General features: G+C 41.8%; 1 protein-coding gene and 1 long non-coding RNA gene across 2 annotated transcripts in view; one reads left to right on the top strand and one right to left on the bottom strand.

The window, feature by feature from the left end:
- LOC123518444 (fucose mutarotase-like) overlaps nt 1-20000 on the bottom strand; it is a 311140-nt gene that overhangs the window by 189222 nt on the left and 101918 nt on the right. The window lies entirely within an intron of this gene.
- LOC123518446 overlaps nt 2996-20000 on the top strand; it is a 118763-nt gene continuing 101758 nt past the window's right edge. Inside the window, exon 1 of the long non-coding RNA XR_006678800.1 lies at nt 2996-3275. This is a non-coding gene — a long non-coding RNA (uncharacterized LOC123518446). The remainder of the gene's footprint in view (nt 3276-20000) is intronic.

Raw genomic sequence — 20000 nt, 5'->3', positions numbered from 1 at the left:
AGAGAGAGAGAGAGAGAGAGAGAGAGAGAGAGAGAGAGAGAGAGAGAGAGAAGGAAAATTTATATGCAGAATTACGTGATGGTACTTTGATGCAATAAAATCTGTTACGTGGAACACTCCGGTTATCAAGATAGCAAGTCTCTCTCTCTCTCTCTCTCTCTCTCTCTCTCTCTCTCTCTGGTGTACTTTGTTATTTAGTGTTCTAGGTGTTGCTGTGACGAGAATACTGACGAACACTGTGTAGACTGTAGAGGAAGGGTAAATGTGGGAGATGGAGCGTGTTCTGAGTGACAGGGTGAGGGAAGGGGAATAAAGAAAGGGAGGGAAGGGAAGGAAAGGGAGGGAAGGGAAGGGAAGGGAAGGGAAGGAAAGGGAAGGGAAGGGAAGGGAAGGGCAGGGAAAGGAAAGGAAAGGAAAGGAGGGAGTGAGGGAGGGAGGGAGGCGTCTACTTACTTGATTAAATGTGATTCTAGAGAACGCGAGAGAGAGAGAGAGAGAGAGAGAGAGAGAGAGAGAGAGAGAGAGAGAGAGAGAGAGAGAGAGAGAGAGAGTTCGCACAATAATAAACAAACAGCTAAACATATAAACAACCTACTACTTTTGCAAACCACTATCACATTATAACTCTTCCTATATGTATATAAAAGAAATACCTACAAGAAAACACTAACGACCACGAAATAATGTAATCACTGTAATCGGGGCTTTGTGCTCGGTCCCTTCTAATCATCAGGAAGGAAGGAAGGAAGGAAGGAGGCGAGGATTGTCTGTCATCACATCAGGAGGCCGCCCCTTCGCCCCATCGCCCGAGGGACCGCTGAAGCCTTACGATAACACCACCTCACTCGACGCCACACATTCTCTGCGGCAGCGACTCCGGCAGGACGTGTTGGAAAAGGTGTGCCAAGTCCTTCCCTTCTACACTGCCGCTTCTCCCCAGGTAAGAGGGAACAGAAGAGCAATAGAAGGATAAGAAATAGAAAGAAGGGAACGTGTGTAGGGAAAGGTGAGCAAGATTTCCCTTCTCCACTCGTAGGTGAGAGTGAATAGAGCAGAAAGGAAGGCAGGAGGGTTTAAAAGAGGAATGTTTGTATGTGTAAAGCCTTGTTATTTTTGTCATTCATCCATTACCAGGTAAGAAGGAATAGAGCGGATGTGTATAAGGCAAGGTTTGACATATTTCTCCTATCCACTACCATGTAAGTGTGAATAGAGCAGTAGGGAAGACAGGAGGGTTTAAGAGAGGGAAATTACTGATGTTTGTATGTGTAAAGCCTTGTTATTTTTGTCATTTATCCTTTACCAGGTAAGAAGGAATAGAGCGGATGTGTATAAGGCAAGGTTTGACATATTTCTCCTATCCACTACCATGTAAGTGTGAATAGAGCAGTAGGGAAGACAGGAGGGTTTAAGAGAGGGAAATTACTGATGTTTGTATGTGTAAAGTCTTCTTATTTTTGTCAATCATGCTTAGTCAGGTAAGAGTGAATGGAGCGGAACGGAAGGCAAGAAAGTTAAGGAAGGGAAAGTAAGTGTTTGGTGATAAGGGGATGATAGACGTGTCATGTTATGTTATTCCTGTTATCCTTGTTTCTCTAGGTAAGGATGAATAAAGTAGAAGAAAAGATATGGAGAAAGGAGGGAATGTTGTGTTTTGTTGATAAGTGGATATTAACCTTCTCGGTACTTGGACGCATTTTTACCATGAGTTTGGGTATGATTAGATGATTTTGTTTACATTAGGATGTGTCTGTGGAAGTCGGAAGGTTGATTACCAAAGTCTTCATTACTCTAATCCCCACATAAGTTTCTGAAGCTGTATAAGATTACCAAATAGTAAGCAGAATGAATATGGAAACGCGTCATGGCACTGAAGAGGTTAAATATATCATGTCTCGTTGTTCTTTTGTCATCAGCTCATCTATTAAAGGTTGGTATGCGTCAACGTCTCTAGTGAGCCGCCGTGGTATAGTGGAACCATGCGTGCTTTGGGATCCGCGGTGTCTCCTGTCCACGGTCCGAGTGTAGGTTGGGTTTCCTCACTCGGGGCAACGGTTTCCTAACAGGTGGGGTTTGATATAGGAGGTACCCGAAAAAGTACGTACCTCTTTAGCCCATAAATTCCCGTGAAAAGCTCACATGGGATTAAAAAAAAAAAGGTGTGAGATATGTCATTTGTTTTGTTGCTCAGTATTTGTTGTAAGCAAGGTATACAAGACTGTTTTGTTTTCTGTGTTATCGTTAGGTGATGTAAACTTCAGGTATCCACAGGGAGTGTCTAAGTGAGGGTGCTAATCAATTGATTTCCGGTTAGAAGTCTTGTTCTTTTTTTTTCGAGAACAACAAGATAGCGTTCTTTTTTTTTTTTTTTTTGTTTATGTATATATTTGTTGATGGTTGATTTCATGCTCTTATAAAAAGATAAAGTTATAATCTCTCTCTCTCTCTCTCTCTCTCTCTCTCTCTCTCTCTCTCTCTCTCTCTCTCTCTCTCTCTCTCTCTCTCTCTCTCTCATACGCACACCTTACACTTTCCTCAATGTTTAATCATCTAATTTACGGCGTCCTATTATCCTGGCACTTGATCGAGACCCATTCGTCGCCGCCTCCTGGCAGTCAACATAGCCAGCCGGTCGATGGTTTGGCTCCAAGGCTATAATTACACCCACCCCGTAACCCGCAACTTTTAGGTAGCCAGTTCTCTCATTACATTTCATTAATCCCTCTTTATTTAACCCTCAACCACGTGCCTGAGGCGAAAAGTATCGTGGCGTGGTTGTGTGCAGTCCTAGCTCTTGTATATGTTAATTTTATTCAGGTGAGGTACAACACAAGAAGCAATGGGTTAGTCGGGTAGTGAGTGAGTTGGAGTGGTGTCACGCGATCCAACGTGACGACAAGATTATGATTCCTGGTAATATTACTGTTTCGAGCTACTCCACACATTTTCTTAGGGTCTTTACGTGTCGTGACTCCTGTATCTGTCTGCGGGATAGCGGGAGGAGGCAAGACAACTAGCGGGCGGCGAACAGAGCAGTCGGAAGAAGCAGGTCATGCCTCGGTGGTGGACTTTGCAAGGGAAGGGGAGAGGGAGGGCGGTGTTTCTGGCTGTACATGGCAACTCAGGCGGTGCGAGTTCCTGGTATTAAGCCGCAGTCTAGTGTCTTGTGTGAGGGAGGCAAGCGCTGCCAAAAACCTTCCCCCTTCACCCCCATCGTCTGTTATCCCTGTGTTATTGTCGCCTTGTCGTCCGGTGATACGTCGTCTGGTGAAGCGGTGAGTCGAGTGGTTGAGGGTTGAGGGACGAGCGGCCAGTCAGTGGGGATGGTCGGGTAGGCAGCTGATGGGACGGTTGAGTGTGTGTGTATGTGTGTGTGTGTGTGTAGGACCTTGAGTAGTAAAGTAGTGTGTGTGTGTGTGTGTGTGTGTGTGTGTGTGTGTGTGTGTGTGTGTGTGTGTGTCGCGTGGCTGCCAGCACTCCGGAATGAATGAACTGTTGTGTGTGTGAGAGAGAGGACGAGAGAGAAAATATTTGTGGGATTGAGTTGCCTAGTCTGTTTTTAGTGGCGGCGGCGGCGACGAGGAGGGAGGCGTGGTGAGGAGAGAGAAATGGGTGGAGGGAGAGAGGGGAATGACTGGTGGAGGAGTGGATGGGGGAGGGAAGGGAGAGAACGCATGGATGAGGGAGGAATGGTTAGATGTAGGGGTAGACTATATAGTTTTATATTACCGAGACTGTCTCTTGCTCCTTGAGATCTCTCCTCTGCTCACATCATACTTCAGTCTCTCTTTTTTCATTCCACGACTGTATTATTAATATTAGTAACAGTATTAGTAATAGTAGTATTGCAGTTAACGTCCTGCGACTCACACAGCACCGGTTTACATCCTCCAAGTATCCCCATTTCCTTGACCTTTACCGCACATTCCCCTCTCCGTCCTCCTCCTTGTGTTGCTCCTCCTGTCCATCCACCTGTAACATGCATTTTCTACTAGTCACCTCGTCGCCGCGCCTCCTCTCCGGGTTCACACGCTGCTTTCCGCCACACCCCTCCCATGCGTTGTTGGGCTTCTCTCATTACAAATACCAGGGAAATATTTATGTCTTGACTCCCACTATATATATATATATATATATATATATATATATATATATATATATATATATATATATATATATATATATATATATATATATATATATATATATATCTTAGCTGTGTTTCTACCGTTGAGGCTCCACACATGATCGTGATGTAAAGAATTTAGAGCAACAGCAACAGTTGTAGTAAATAATGTTTTCTTTTATATATTCAACAATTTTTCTTTTCCTTATTTAAAAATCCATTCAGATAGTATTGTGAGTAACCGATCGAAGGTGTAACTAGTTTATGAGAGAGAGAGAGAGAGAGAGAGAGAGAGAGAGAGAGAGAGAGAGAGAGAGAGAGAGAGAGAGAGAGAGAGTTGACTGAATGATTTATTGATGAGGCAGGTATGGGATCATGACGGAGCAGAGAAAACATAGCTGTGTCAAGAAGTAATGTCACAAAAGGCAACAGAACGTTCGGAAGAGCATAACTATACTGGAGCAGGTGTAGGCACAGACCAGACAGAAACAACACCGCAGATCTTCCGTTCACAGTACTTCACTTCTCCCTACTCGTGCACATTCTGTGCTTAACTTCTACAGTTTGACATTTGTTTCCAGCTTAGAGCCATCTGATGTGATACAAATCTATCGACTGTCAGGGTCTACAAGAAGAGTATCACCAAATCAGAAGACTTCAGACTGTGGGAATACGCAAACAACAGTGAGAGTAAGGATTGCACGGTCTCTGACCCTGACTAAATGCAAGGTAGCGTACCAACACAACCCGGCTGATGCTGTCACTGCCAATCTGTTACACACACAGCTGGCAACGGTACCCTCCTGAAAGGATGACAAACCAAACCTCTGTTTTGATAAACCTTTCAAAAGTTCCATTGTAATACCCAAATATAAAGAAAACGGACTTACTAACGTCACGTCTACATAATGTTGCCATAACTATGGTATTTGTCATTATATTCGTAAAATTGGTCTTTGAGCAAAATGATTAGCCAGACCAGGAACTGAAGTGCCTTGCTGTACCAGTAACAGCAGCGAGATTAGTAGAATGACCACCAGTAAAAGTGATAATAGTACGTAATGAAGATGGTGAAAATGATACTAATTTTACTAGAAAATGAAAGTATTGCCGATATAATGAAAAAAATGATGAATAATCATTATGAAAATGATCATATAATGATAACAATAATGATGATGGTGAAACATGAGTAGTAGCAATGATGGTAATGGTGGTGGTGGTGGTGGTGGTGATTTTTGATAACAACAAAACTTACATTACGTTTACCATCAACAATAATAACTTATTCATAAACATTGTATTATATATATATATATATATATATATATATATATATATATATATATATATATATATATATATATATATATATATATATATATACACACACACACACACACACACACACACACACACACACACACACACACACACACACACACACACACACACAGATAAATGTTGCATAAAAGTCACAAATATCACAACGCAAAGAAAAGTGCATGATATGTTATAACAAACCAACAAATTATCATTTCGAGTCCATATTAATACTGAGATTCATAAAACTATCAACACTGACATAAATAAAGTAAATAACGTATCAGTAAAACAGAAACAAGGAAACTTCGTATAACTAAGTATAAAATATAAAGATAAAACATCACGTACTGTATATAACACCATCAACAACAACAACAACAGCGGGAAGGATGTTATATATAGGATATCTGTTTTTGTATTTTTTCTCTTATTATTTTTTTCTTATATTGTGGATGAATGACTGGTTTAAGGAAGTGACAGTGCAGCTTCTTCTTGTGTGTGTATATTATTGTGGCGTCGTGCAACACTGCTGTACTACATATAGGTGGATGTTTGTTACCTCTCTCCGGCGCGGTTGGCGAAGAAAGGAATACTGCAAGTACTTCTTAACCCTTATTCATGTGAGATCTAATTTTGATGACACAACGTATGTTCTACCAGGAGTTGAGAAGAGAGAGAGAGAGAGAGAGAGAGAGAGAGAGAGAGAGAGAGAGAGAGAGAGAGAGAGGAGAGAGAGGCTGAGCAATGCAAAACCGGATCAGAGAAAGAGAAAGTACAAAATAACAACAACAATAACAACAACAACAACAACAACAACAACAACAACAACAACAACAACAAGCAGGCAATAGGATATAAAAAAACAACAACGAAAAACAGTAACGAATTAAACAAGTAAAACAAGAAGAAAAAGAAGAAAATCAAGAACAAAAGATGAACGATGCCAACAGAAGACCGAGAAGAAAGTAAACCAGAGAGAGAGAGAGAGAGAGAGAGAGAGAGAGAGAGAGAGAGAGAGAGAGAGAGAGAGAGAGAGAGAGAGAGAGAGAGCAGACACGACAGTGAGAAAGAAAAAATATATAATACATAAAAGAGAGAGAGAAACAAAAAAGGAGAAACGGAACTATGATGAAGGAGTAGGAAGAGGAAGAAGAAGAAGAAGAAGAGGAGGAGGAGGAGGAGGAGGAGGAGTAGTAGGAGGAGATAGAGTAACCCAGCCAAGCATTCCAACCACCACCACCACCACCACCATTATCAAGAGAGACAAGAACGAAGGTCACGGAGACACCCATAGGAAAAACAGCCATCCGGGACGCTGATTGGGGCGGGCAGGTGATGACGTGGACAGTGACGTCATGAGTGAGGCAACCGTGACGTCATGGGGAGTCCAGAGGCTGAGGTGGGTTTCTGAGCGACATTTATCTCGGAAGAAGAAAAAGGCACCTGAGGAAAAAATAAAAGTGTTTCTAGAGCGACTGCGGGAAGTTGCTGTAACTTGTGTGTGACCTTGAGAAGTGTGTAAAGGAGAGAGAGAGAGAGAGAGAGAGAGAGAGAGAGAGAGAGAGAGAGAGAGAGAGAGAGAGAGAGAGAGAGAGAGAGCGCAAAAGGAGTGTGAGAAGCAGGTGTTAGTAGACAAATAAGGTAAAGAGAGATAAAAAGAAGAAGAGCTAAAGTAGAGAGAGAGAGAGAGAGAGAGAGAGAGAGAGAGAGAGAGAGAGAGAGAGAACGCCAGCCTCCAAGCATCCGCCAGGTGTTAGTTATCTGGATGGAAATGAATCACGAAGGGACACAACCATCTGTACCCTCATCCTGCCGACTGTCTTAACCTTATTGCTTTCGAGGTTAATCACTCCTACATCCACGAATTAATGACAAAAGCTCGCTAATTCTTCTCTTTACCTGTATCTACCTTAATCTTTCGTCCTCACTTGAAGCTCGTTATTCGCTATCCTACACACAAGCTATCGGGCAAATTACCAGTCGTGTTTTCCTCATCTTAAAGGCGGGACTGATAATGCATTGGTAATATCCAGCAACCTTTCCCTATATTACAAAACCCTTGTGATAACAGGCCATGGTGCTAAATAATACAGAGAAGGTACGAACAAAAAGAAAAAAAAAAGGCATACACATTGATTCTCTACGTCAGTTTCTTTTGCTGTAAGTGTCAGTTGTGATAGCAGTGTGGTAATACGCCATGAAGCTGAACACTCTGTAGTAAACACGAACAAGAGTCAAATACATTGTTTACTAGCGATATACACTCTTAAGGTACGTCTGTATTCGATCCCCTTCTCTGAAATGCTTTGCTCTCTCCCACGATTATTTTCACAGGATAGAAATAATTTTGCATCATTAAGGTACGCTTATGTTCGATCCCCCTATTGTGAAAAGACTTTGCTCTCTTTCTCCACAACTATTTTCACAGGCTCTCAAGGGCATTCCTTTATTTAACCCCTTCAGTACCATAACACTTTTCCATATTAATTCTGGTAATTTTATACATCTTCAGAAACTTATGTGGGGATTAAAATAGTGAAAATTGTGACCATTAATCTTCTGACCTCCATAGACCCTTCCTAATGTACGAGTAAATAAAATCATTTAGTCGCAACCAAAAACTCAAGGTAGAAATGTGTCCCAGTATTCAAGAAGTTAAGGTACGTCCGTATTCGACCCCATATTGTGAAACTCTTTGCTCACTCTCTCTCTCTCTCTCTCTCTCTCTCTCTCTCTCTCTCTCTCTCTCTCTCTCTCTCTCTCTCTCTCTCTCTCTCTCATTATTTTCACAGGCCACAGCGATAATTAGCCAAGTTCTCAAGGGCGTTCCTTCATTTGATAGTGTAGAAATGTCCTTACAAACTCATGTAACTTCAGGTGTTATTGTAAGTAGTGGAGATGAAGGAGAAAGTGCTTCTGGCTTTTGGTCCTTAGTATCATGTAGTTTGTATGAAACTAGCACGTTCTAGTAGTAGCAACCCTCCATAGCTTCTGTGTTTAAGGAGCGTTCAGTAAATGTTTGCCCGAGAAGGAGAAGATCAAGCGACTATAACAAGAATATAGAGGAGGGTCAAGAATTAGAAAAGAAAGTTGAAATATGGAAAGTGAGTGGGATCCTGCAAAGAAATGTTGGAGAATTAGTGAAAAAGAAAATGAAATTAAGTAAGTAGTTTTGAAATTAAGGTGAAAATGAGATAAGTATATATAAAGAAGAAAAAAAAGGAATTTGAACGAACGGAGAGTTACAGAAAATAATCGAAAGCAACAAAATGACATCGTAATATTTAAGATGCATGCAACCAGTGTAGGTGAAGACAATTGTGGAGATGTATATTTATGAACATGATATAAACCAAAAGGAAGAGAGAGAGAGAGAGAGAGAGAGAGAGAGAGAGAGAGAGAGAGAGAGAGAGAGAGAGAGAGAGAGAGAGAGAGAGAGAGAGAGAGAGAGAGAGAGAGAGAGAGAGAGAGAGAGAGAGAATAATGATGCAACAGTTACGGAAAACAGTAAAAAGACAAAAAAAAAAAAAAAAAAAAAACAAGCGGGAAAAATATAGGACACCAAAACTGAATTAATGGTGAAACAGAATGACTTAAAAAAATTCTCAGCACTGGCAAAGATTCCGGTGGGGGAAAAGAAGGGAAATGGAGCGGTGTAGTTGTGTGGGGGGGGGGGGAGGGAAGGTGAGGGTGAGAAGTTAAAGAAATGAAGAGAGTATAGAGTATAAAAGAGTAGAGATGACCAAGGAAGATAGGGAAAAAAATGGTGTTAAAGGCAAGGACGCGAGGAAGGGAAGCAGGAAGCGGTAAATGATAGAAAGAGGGACAGAAGAGGTAACGGAAAAAGCGGTCACAAGGTTCAAGTGGTCAAGAGAGCGCGGAGTGTCGGAGAGTAAACGTTGCCTCACCGCCACAGACAACATCCGCCGTTACGTGCAGCTCAGAACGTGGGCATTCTTAGTACGTGGCGTCACTCATCGTTCGCCTGAGTGGTGCAAGAAAATTACCGAAGCTTCGTATTTCTGACTATTCTCACGTACTGATAGCCACGTAATATGGTGCTAGAAATTTCCTCTCTCTCTCTCTCTCTCTCTCTCTCTCTCTCTCTCTCTCTCTCTCTCTCTCTCTCTCTCTCTCTCTCTTTATTTATTTATATATACTATTATCTCTCTTTATTTATTTATTTATATATACTATTATTATTTATTATTATAATTATTATTGTTATTATTATTATTATTATTATTATTATTATTATTGTTATTATTATTATGATTATGATTATTATTATAATTATTATAATTACTACTACTACTACTACTACTACTACTACTACTACTACTACTACTACTACTACTACTACTACTACTACTACTACTACTACTACTACTTGGTATTGTGATTATTATTTTTTTTTTTCTAATATGATCTTGTGACTATGGGCCAATATACAGCATGCGTCAAGCACCACTTACTAATGTACTTCAGGTTTGTAATAGAAAATTATCTCAACGGACCTTAGCTACATTTGTTACATATATTTTTTTATGATTTATGTATATTATGAAGGCCAATAAACAAATGTATAAAATCTCTCTCTCTCTCTCTCTCTCTCTCTCTCTCTCTCTCTCTCTCTCTCTCTCTCTCTCTCTCTCTCTCTCTCTCTCTCTTCCATCAGGTGCTTTATTTGTTTTTTTTTCTATCTATCTATTCGTATATTTATTCACTATTCTCACCTGTCAAGGGTCTGGTTTAAAGAAAGAAGAAATGATAAGAAAAGTCCGCCCAGTATCCCGAATAAAATGAAAAAGTGATCAATCCAAAATACAAGTTGATTCCACAGACTTTTGAAAACAAGTAAACAATTGAATAAGTAACACGAATATTGACAAGTCTACGTCGCGAAATTTGTTGACAGGAACAGCTAACTGTGCCTCTTTCTCGTGCAGGATATGGTGGAAGTGTAACCCGGGAAGTGCAGGGCAAGAAAGTTAGTTAAGGCTTTATTTAATGAGCTATGGCGACGACTGACTGCTGCTGGCCAAGTATAGCGTACGTGTGCTTTGAATATGTACTTATAGCCATACCCAAAAAATTGATGTAAATAAAAGTTTCCTGTTGCATGTCTTATAACCTAACTTCTTTGGATAACTGTTATTTTGTACGTATGTTTGAAACCAGTTTATCGAAGGAAAATAGGGGAAGATCGAGGAATCCTTATATAAGCTGTATAGTCTCCTTGTTAAACTACCCATCAGTCTTCACCCCCCAAATAATAGCATTTTATCTGTTGATGTGGCATTACTATAAATAAGATGATTTTTTCATGACACACTGACTAACTGCAATTGTCTGCGTCAGAGTTATATGAGGTGAACAGGAAGCGTGCAGAGACAACATGAATATGAGCTCCTCAATGAGCCAGAATGAGAGGCTTGGTTAAGACATAATATCCCGCGACAACACTCACCACTTGTTTTTAAGCAGAGTTAGAGTCCCTCATTTACATACACTCGAATAACATCCAGCGGTACACATCCCCGTGTGTAGAGCGTGACGTCAGGTGCACCTTCCTTATGAGGAGCAGCAGGTATGTCATTTCAGGAAAGTACAACACGGTGAGCTAACACATATAATAGAACAACATCGCTCCCTTGCCTTATCCTCCTGAGTATCTCATAACTTTCGTTTATCCCCAAGCGCGTGTTGGATCACTGATCAAAAATAGAATAGAGAAGAGAAAGAAAAAAAAATAGCGTCCATATAATATATTACCGATGATCGCTAGTTATATCGAAGAAGGCATATACAGATAAAGGTTTTCTTACGTTATATAACCCAGATCGAAGCAATAATACCCAGTACACAACCACAAGACGGGCATGTTGGCTTCTCCACGCCGCGTCTCTCCTGTGAAGTGAATATATAAGTGGTAAATGGCCTCTCCAGTGTCGGTGTAGAGATACGGGAGAAGATGGAGCGTCTTTGTATGGATTGGCATAGATTGACTAAGAGAGAGAGAGAGAGAGAGAGAGAGAGAGAGAGAGAGAGAGAGAGAGAGAGAGAGAGAAACACAAATAAGCATGGAAGCAGCATAGATTAGCCAAAGTTCAAGGTCATTCCGGGTTCCCGCGCCACTGGGAAGATACACACAGACACAGTTTCTCCGGAGCAGTGTAGAAGCCTTCACCTTCCGCTTAGCTTTACTTCCCCAGCTCTTCAGGAACTGGCAAAGTGCTGGGTGGTGTGGCTTGTGGGCGTGGTTGGAAGATGTCTGTTTTGCCCTCGTGACTCCATCCCTGCTAGTTTGTGTACATTGTATCTTAACTCAGATTCATATACTAGTTCCTCATTTTCCCCTGTGTGTGTGTGTGTGTGTGTGTGTGTGTGTGTGTGTGTGTGTGTGTGTGTGTGTGTGTGTTTATGAAGAAAGCATGTATAAGTTGTTTACTGTACAGTCTCGTCCATCACATATATGCAGGTACGATTCGAAACATTTATCGAAATAGTAGATGTTTTACACACACACACACACACACACACACACACACACACACACACACACACACACACACACACACACACACACACACACACACACACACACACACACACACACACAGAGAGAGAGAGAGAGAGAGAGAGAGAGAGAGAGAGAGAGAACTACTCAGACAAAAGTAAGAGGTGTCACATTTATATGGAAAATTTCTTTCCATTTACTTTATTTTTTTCTCCAGAGTATTTATCACATATGTATATAATTTTTTTTCCCTCGTAGACTCTCTCTCTCTCTCTCTCTCTCTCTCTCTCTCTCTCTCTCTCTCTCTCTCTCTCTCTCTCTCTCTCTCTCTCTCTCTCTCTCTCTCTCTCTCTCTGAATGCATAAGAATAGAACTTAGGCCGGCACAAGCTTGGCAATCCTACTTAGCTATCCTCAGTGTGGTTTTGCGAAGTGCAGCGGTGTGGTCAGGAAGGTGAGGCGAGAGTGGCGCGGGGAGAATATGAAGGAGTTATATGTATGTATATATGTTTGTGAGGTTGAGAACAAGTACAGATTTAGAATAACAAGTGAACGAAGTCAAGTAAGATTCTGCACTCACTTTCACTGTGTTTAGCATTTTCCTTCACTCCGTTTTCGTCCTTTGAGCTGCCTAGACTTTCATGTAGATTGAAAAGTTTTATGTTAAGGGAAAATGTTCAATAGAGTAGGTCAGTGTGTCAAGCGGCCTGGCATGACCATGACTGCATGCATTAATATATCATAGGTATTATGCTAGTATTGCGTAGTGATAGTAGTACAATTAACCCCTTCAGTACTGGAACGCATCTTTACCTTGAGTTTGGGTGTAATTAAATCATTTTATTGATATTAGGAAGGGTCTATGGAGGTCACAAGATTAATGGCCACAGTCTTCACTATTTTAATCCCCAACATGAGTTTCTGAAGCTGTATAAAATCACCAGATAGTAAGCAGAATTAATATGGAAACGAGTAGGGAGCTTTAAAAGAAAGATTAATGTTGTGAATGGTGATAATAGGATAGGTGGCTATAACAAATATGCTTTATACAGAATGTTGCAATGTGTCGGCGCGGCGATCTCTTACAGCTATCCTCATGTCTTTTCTTAGATTCAGTCATTGACATTTTTGTTGCTGTTGTACTACTTCAGAATGAGTCATGCAGGTAGTGGTTACATCAACAAGCACGGGCACACGCTTAGTCATGTTAGCGCCAAGATTCTCCTGCTTGTGATGTCGTTCATATCTGATAACGTTGAGGGAAAGTTCCCTCAACATTCCAACACTTAAAAGAAAGGGAACGTTTTGTGGCCAGCGTCCGGGCTTCGCGTTTAGCTGCTATGGTGGGGACGACCCGCTGGTGGAGAATCATCTTGCCCAAACAAACAGTGACGCCAACCCTGGTGACATTTGGTTATAATAGCTCTTCTTTAGCTTATATCTCCTTGTCTTGGCCCTCCCCCTCCCTGTCTTCTTCATCCTCCTGCCCTTTCTTCCTTCTATACCATCAAATTTTTCCTTCCTTCTCTCGTTTCCTACTCTCCTTACCTATCTCTCTCTCTCTCTCTCTCTCTCTCTCTCTCTCTCTCTCTCTCTCTCTCTCTCTCTCTCTCTCTCTCTCTCTCTCTCTCTCTCTCTCTCTCTCTCTCTCTCTCTCTCTCTCTCTCTCTCTCTCTCTCTCTCTCTCTCCTTCTTCTTACCTTCATCCCATTCTTTCATTTCTTTCTCCCTATTCTCTTTTCCATATTTTCTTTCTTCCCATCCATTCTTCACTTTCAACATATTCTTCCATTTTACCACGCCTTCCACTCTTTCTGCCGAACTCTCTTTCCTGCTCATCCTTTATACAATTATTTCCTATTCATCCTATCTGAGCCTTTTCACGTCTTTCCTTCTACTACAATCCCTTCCCACCTCCTCTTCCCTTTTTCATTCGTATTGGTCTCTCTTCCTGCTTCTCTTTCCTACTCTTCCTTCCTTCCTCCTAGTCTTTTTCTTCCTACTATGCTTTCCATTTTACTTTTTAATTTTATTGTTTTCATCCATACGCATTAATTATACTAAGAGGGAGAAGAATTTAAATATATTCATTATGCATGGAGCCATTACACACATAGAGGCACACATAATATATACATATGTACGTATACTTCCCTTCTCGTCTTACGCCATATTTTGTTGAGCAGTGCAGTATAACGCCACCTGAGCTAATATGTAGACAGAATAGATGCACACAATGAAAGAACAATAATTGGTATAATCTCGGGAATCATGGAATGTGATTTTATGTTAGGAAGCTTTGTAGTGTCCACGGCGCTTCATTCTCAGGCTCAGTGGCTTTGGTTTATATAGGGATAGGGATTTCATTGTTTTTCCGTGCCATGTGTATCAATTCTTAGGTATTACAGGCATGTATTATGAGTGGTATTGGGTTTTCATTAGAGGTGATAGATACTTAAGAAATAGCAAAGATGATCAGTCGGGTTGATTTTTTTTTCCATCACTGACGATGCAGAGGTCTTTATTACTGGGACGCATTTATACCATGAGTTTTGGGTATGATTAGACGATTTTATTTACATTAGGAAGGGTCTATGGAGCTCAGAAGATTAATGGCCAGAGTCTTCACAATTTTAATCTCAACCTAAGTTTCTGAAGCTGTATAAAATCACCAATTAGTAACTAAAATAGATATGAAAGCGTGTCATGGTACTGAAGAGGTTCAGCCGTCACTGCATTCATGACAAGACCCATGAAAACTGTACTAACCTTCGCTGCAAACTTTTGAGAACTGTCGAAGTGAGACGCAGAAACGTTTGAGAAGGCTGGGTGTAGTGAATTCTGTTACCTTTTTTTTTTTTTTATCTTTTTATTAATTTACTTTTTACATCGATGGTTTTTGCATTATTGTTACACTGACAGCTGTGTGTTATTGCGTTAGTATCCTTATACAGGTATTACAAGTACTTCTCCTTAGGGCTATTAGATCATGTTTCTTCTTTCTTAACTTGAAATCGCTGTGGTTCTTCTTGATCTTAGAATTACATCGGTCTTTGGTATGAAAAGAGTCTCCTATTTGGAAGTCTTTCTTATACTGTGTTTTATTTTGTTTGGGAGTGGGTAGCACACGGTAACTTCACAACTTCACGAGTTTTTTTCCTATTTCGTATTATGTACGTCACAATCAGCCTCCCTACCATATGAAAATAATAAAGTGAAATATATGAATAAATTATATCATCACTCTGGAATCAAATGTTTTATGTTCTGGATTTATGTTTTCGAGGAGTAAAAATGTTTGCTGGCATTCTGAAGATTTGTTATGGTACCAAATTTCAAAGATTGCATTTCCTGTTTCTTTCCTTTTTTTTATTATTATTCCTTTAATGCAATTTTTTTCATTATTGATGTATATGTAACATCCTCCTCTTCCTCCTCTTATCATCATCATCATCATCATCATCATCATCATCATCATCTTCGTCGTCGTCGTCGTCTTCCCTTGTTATAATACTAGTATTTTTTTTTGTTTCCCTTTTTTCAAATTGAATTTTTCCCTCTTCTCCTGACCTTGTTCTTTTTCTTCTTGTTCTTATTGTTGCTGTTGTTGTTGTTGTTGTTGTTGTTGTTGTTGTTGTTGTTGTTGTTGTTGGTGGTGGTGGTGGTGGTGGTGGTGGTGGTGGTGGTGGTGGTGGTGGTGGTGGTGGTGTTCTTCTTCATGTTCATGTTGTTGTTGTTGTTGTTGTTGTTCTTGTTTTCTTGTTCTTGTTCTTGTTCTTCTTTTCTCCTCCTCCTCCTCCTCCTCCTCCTCCTCCTCCTCCTCCTCCTCCTCCTCCTCCTCCTCCTCCTCCTCCTCCTCCTCCTCCTCCTCCTCCACGTAATCCTCTTACTCTTTCTCATCGGACTTCTTTTCTTCTGTCGCCTTCTTTTCACTCCTCCATTAGTTTTGTTTCATCTTTCTCCTCTTCCTTCGCTATCCTATTCTCTCGTTTCAGCTATTTGCTCTTCATTTGTATTATATTTTGCTCTCTCTCTCTCTCTCTCTCTCTCTCTCTCTCTCTCTCTCTCTCTCTCTCTCTCTCTCTCTCTCTCTCTCTCTCTCTCTCTCTCTCTCTCTCTCTCTCTCTCTCTCTCTCTCTCTCTCTCTCTCTCTCATTGCCCAATAAACTTATGAGTGATGTACATATAGTTACATACACCACTACATCTTCCTTTAAAAGAATTAATAAAAAACAACAACTTCCTTCCGTCACTTCAAATGTCTTCCGCACACTCATAACTCCCACCACATCACTACATCATGCCACTGTGACGACACTCGGCCCGCCTCAACGCTCTCCTTAGTCTAATTCTTCACTTCCTAGACAACACCCCCAATGTAGCCACGCACACACACATACACACCCAGCCTCCTCCTCCTCCTCCTCCTCCTCCTCCTCCTCCTCCTCCTCCTCCTCCTCCTCCTCCTCCTCCTCCTCCAGAAGGGAAATCTTGCAGTGTGAGTCTCGGAAGTGAATTTTAACTGTACAATTACTCACTCAGACACACACACACACACACACACACACACACACACACACACACACACACACACACACACACACACACACACACACACACACACACACACACACACGAACACCCGCAGCCGGAAGGGAAACGGCATTCCCGCCACCAACGGGATGCCGGAAAATACACACACACACACACACACACACACACACACACACACACACACACACACACACACACACACACACACACACACACACACACACAGGCGGACCTACGCACTCACTCACGCACTCACTCACTCAGTCGTTGGCTCGCTCACTCACGTAGATTCAGTGGCGCATTTAAAAATAAAATCCAGGTTGCATATGCAGAGCGACACAGGAACATGTACATACACACATAAAGGCACATGGGATACACCACATACACACAGGAAGTTACACGCACGAATACACACACACACACACACACACACACACACACACACACACACACACACACACACACACACACACACACACACACACACACACATACGACAGGAGAAAAAAAAAAGGATTATCTACTGCGTCATGGTGGCGTAATGTATGTAAATGAGGGTCAGAAAGGTTACTTCAAGGGGAGCTTGGAAAGGAGGGAGGAATAAGAGAGAAAATAGAAAAGAAAAAATAACCGACTGACACATTTCCTCTCTTCCGTCACACCGTCACTGGATACCTACTCAGGTAACCCAATGCTGAGTCATTGCCTCGTACCACACACACACACACACACACACACACACACACACACACACACACACACACACACACACACACACACACACACACACACACACACACACACACACACACACACACACACAACGTCATAGGTGCCCCACATGTGATGTCACAGATGACATCATTTTGGGCGATTCTGTGGCGTCACAAGAGGCGGAGAAAGGAGTTCCGACCTTGCCATATTCGGCCCAGACCTGCCACATGAGAAGAAATGCTCCGCCGCTGAATCAGGCGTTGCACGTGGTGGTGGTGGTGGTGGTAGTAGTAGTAGTAGTAGTAGTAGTAGTAGTAGTAGTAGTAGTAGTTGTAGAAGTAGTAGAAGTAGTAGTTGTTGTTGTTATGTTGGTGATAGTTGTGGGAATACTAGCTGTAGTGAAAGTGTTAGTAAAGTTAATAATAGTAATTGTAGTATTATGAAAGATATTCCTTCTACCACCACATCCAGCACCATTACTACTACTACTACTACTGCTATTTCCAGCATTTATTTATCCATACGCTAAAACCTCTATCCCTCCCTAAGAAGTATAGTAATAGTTACACGATGCATCTGGTCGCTTTCATCGTATTCACCTAGAGCATGAGAACCTAAGGCTATAAGGAGTGAGATAGCTAGTTGGCTGTACACAGGGCAGTTCTCGAGCACTCACAAATTACTATCTGCCATCCTCATGTGTAAATTTATCTAATTTCCCCTTGAAACAGTAAAAGAACGGGGTCTCTCTCTCTCTCTCTCTCTCTCTCTCTCTCTCTCTCTCTCTCTCTCTCTCTCTCTCTCTCTCTCTCTCTCTCTGACCTATCCAAAACATTTTATCAGTAGCGTTGCATTTCTTGAAACTTTGACTTATTTCATTGTTACTTCCTCCTCTTCCTCCTGGTTCTTGAGTGTGTGTGTGTGTGTGTGTGTGTGTGTGTGTGTGTGTGTGTGTGTGTGTGTGTGTGTGTGTGTGTATCTATCTATATATATATATATATATATATATATATATATATATATATATATATATATATATATATATATATATATATATATATATAAAAACTCTCCATCCTCCTTTTCTTTTAAGAATAGCAGAAGTGTTTTGGTTATGTGAGAATCTTAGTGATCTCTAATCATATGCTAATTAAGTTTCATCTCTTTGTGTGTGTGTGTGTGTGTGTGTGTGTGTGTGTGTGTGTGTGTGTGTGTGTGTGTGTGTGTGAGAGAGAGAGAGAGAGAGAGAGAGAGAGAGAGAGAGAGAGAGAGAGAGAGAGAGAGAGAGAGAGAGAGAGAGAGAGAGAGAGAGAGAGTACAAGGGACAGTAAAGAAGGGCGAGTTATGTGGTGGTGATGGTGGTAGTGGGGGTGGGGAGGGTGTGGTAAGAGGGTACATTAGCGGGAGGTTGGGTGAGGTTATGGGTGGTGGAGATGGTGGTGGTTGCGGCGGCGGCATCTTGTTAACTGTGGCTGGCAGGAAGAAGAGCATTTCCGGAGAGAGAGAGAGAGAGAGAGAGAGAGAGAGAGTAGAAAGGAGGATGATGAAATAGAGAAGGAGCAGAGGGAGGAGGGGTACATGAGAGAAGTGAAAAATTAAACTCTCTCTCTCTCTCTCTCTCTCTCTCTCTCTCTCTCTCTCTCTCTCTCTCTCTCTCTCTCTCTCTCTCTCTCTCTCTCTCTCTCTCTCTCTTATCCCAGTTATTCTAGGAGGGACAGGAAAGGGAAAGGGAAAGGATGAGAGCCTGGGAAAGCTTGGAATGGAAGGAGATGATGTCATGTAAATAGAAAAGGGCAGTGTAACGTAAAGAAGGAAAGGAATTAACAGGACTAACAAAGAGAGGAAGATAGAAATGAATAAACGAATTTAGAGCAAGGAAGGAAGGAACTAACGAACTAAAGAGGAAACGAAACGAGAGAAAGGCAGGAAGGAAGGAAGGAGTAATGGCCGTTTCATACCGGATGCGATGTTAGGTGAGGCACGCCATGCCCCTGAGATTGGCGGACTTTGTTTGCTATAGGCATGTTCACACCGAAAGTTATGCCTGTCTGCGAGGGATGAGCCGAACACACTATCCAGTCTGACGGTTCCTTGCGTTGAGAGTCAGGTCATTGGGATCAGAGCGAGGTGTGGGATAGTGGTGGGCGGGAAGAAACGAACGTAAGAGGAGAGAAAATGAGAAAATAAAAGAGAGAGAGAGAGAGAGAGAGAGAGAGAGAGAGAGAGAGAGAGAGAGAGAGAGAGATATGATGATACTACTAATGATAATGACAATATATTACGCTACAAGATATAACATGAAAAAAAAGTAGAGTTAAGAAAGGACAGGACAGGGCAAGAGGGAAACATCGGATCAAATACTAAAGACAAGGGAAATACTACTAGTACAACCCCTGACTCCCTTCTGACTCCGTTATCAGCTAATTCACAAGCATTCCGCCATTCTTTACCTGACGTACCCTTCACCTGCACCCACCGAGCCGTCCTCCCTGCATAACCCCCATCGCTACCTGACCATCTGCTCTCACCATGACCACCTGAAGGAGAAGCGAGGCGGGAGGACTTGGAGGGAAGGGCATGTGGCGGGCATTCACAACACTCCTTTATCCGTCTTCCTTTTACGGGGGTGCTTTTTAATCATTCCAAGACGATCTTTCTGTGGTCAGCGCGTGCAGTCTCGGCCCCTCACATCCTCCTACTCCCGCCCATTCCTGGCAGCCACTCCTTCCCGCCTTCCCTCGCCTTGCTCCCCACCTGT

Source organism: Portunus trituberculatus, chromosome 43 (genome assembly GCF_017591435.1).
Source record: "Portunus trituberculatus isolate SZX2019 chromosome 43, ASM1759143v1, whole genome shotgun sequence".
NCBI classification, from domain to species: Eukaryota; Metazoa; Arthropoda; class Malacostraca; order Decapoda; family Portunidae; genus Portunus; species Portunus trituberculatus.
This window is presented reverse-complemented; position numbering and strand designations above follow the sequence as displayed.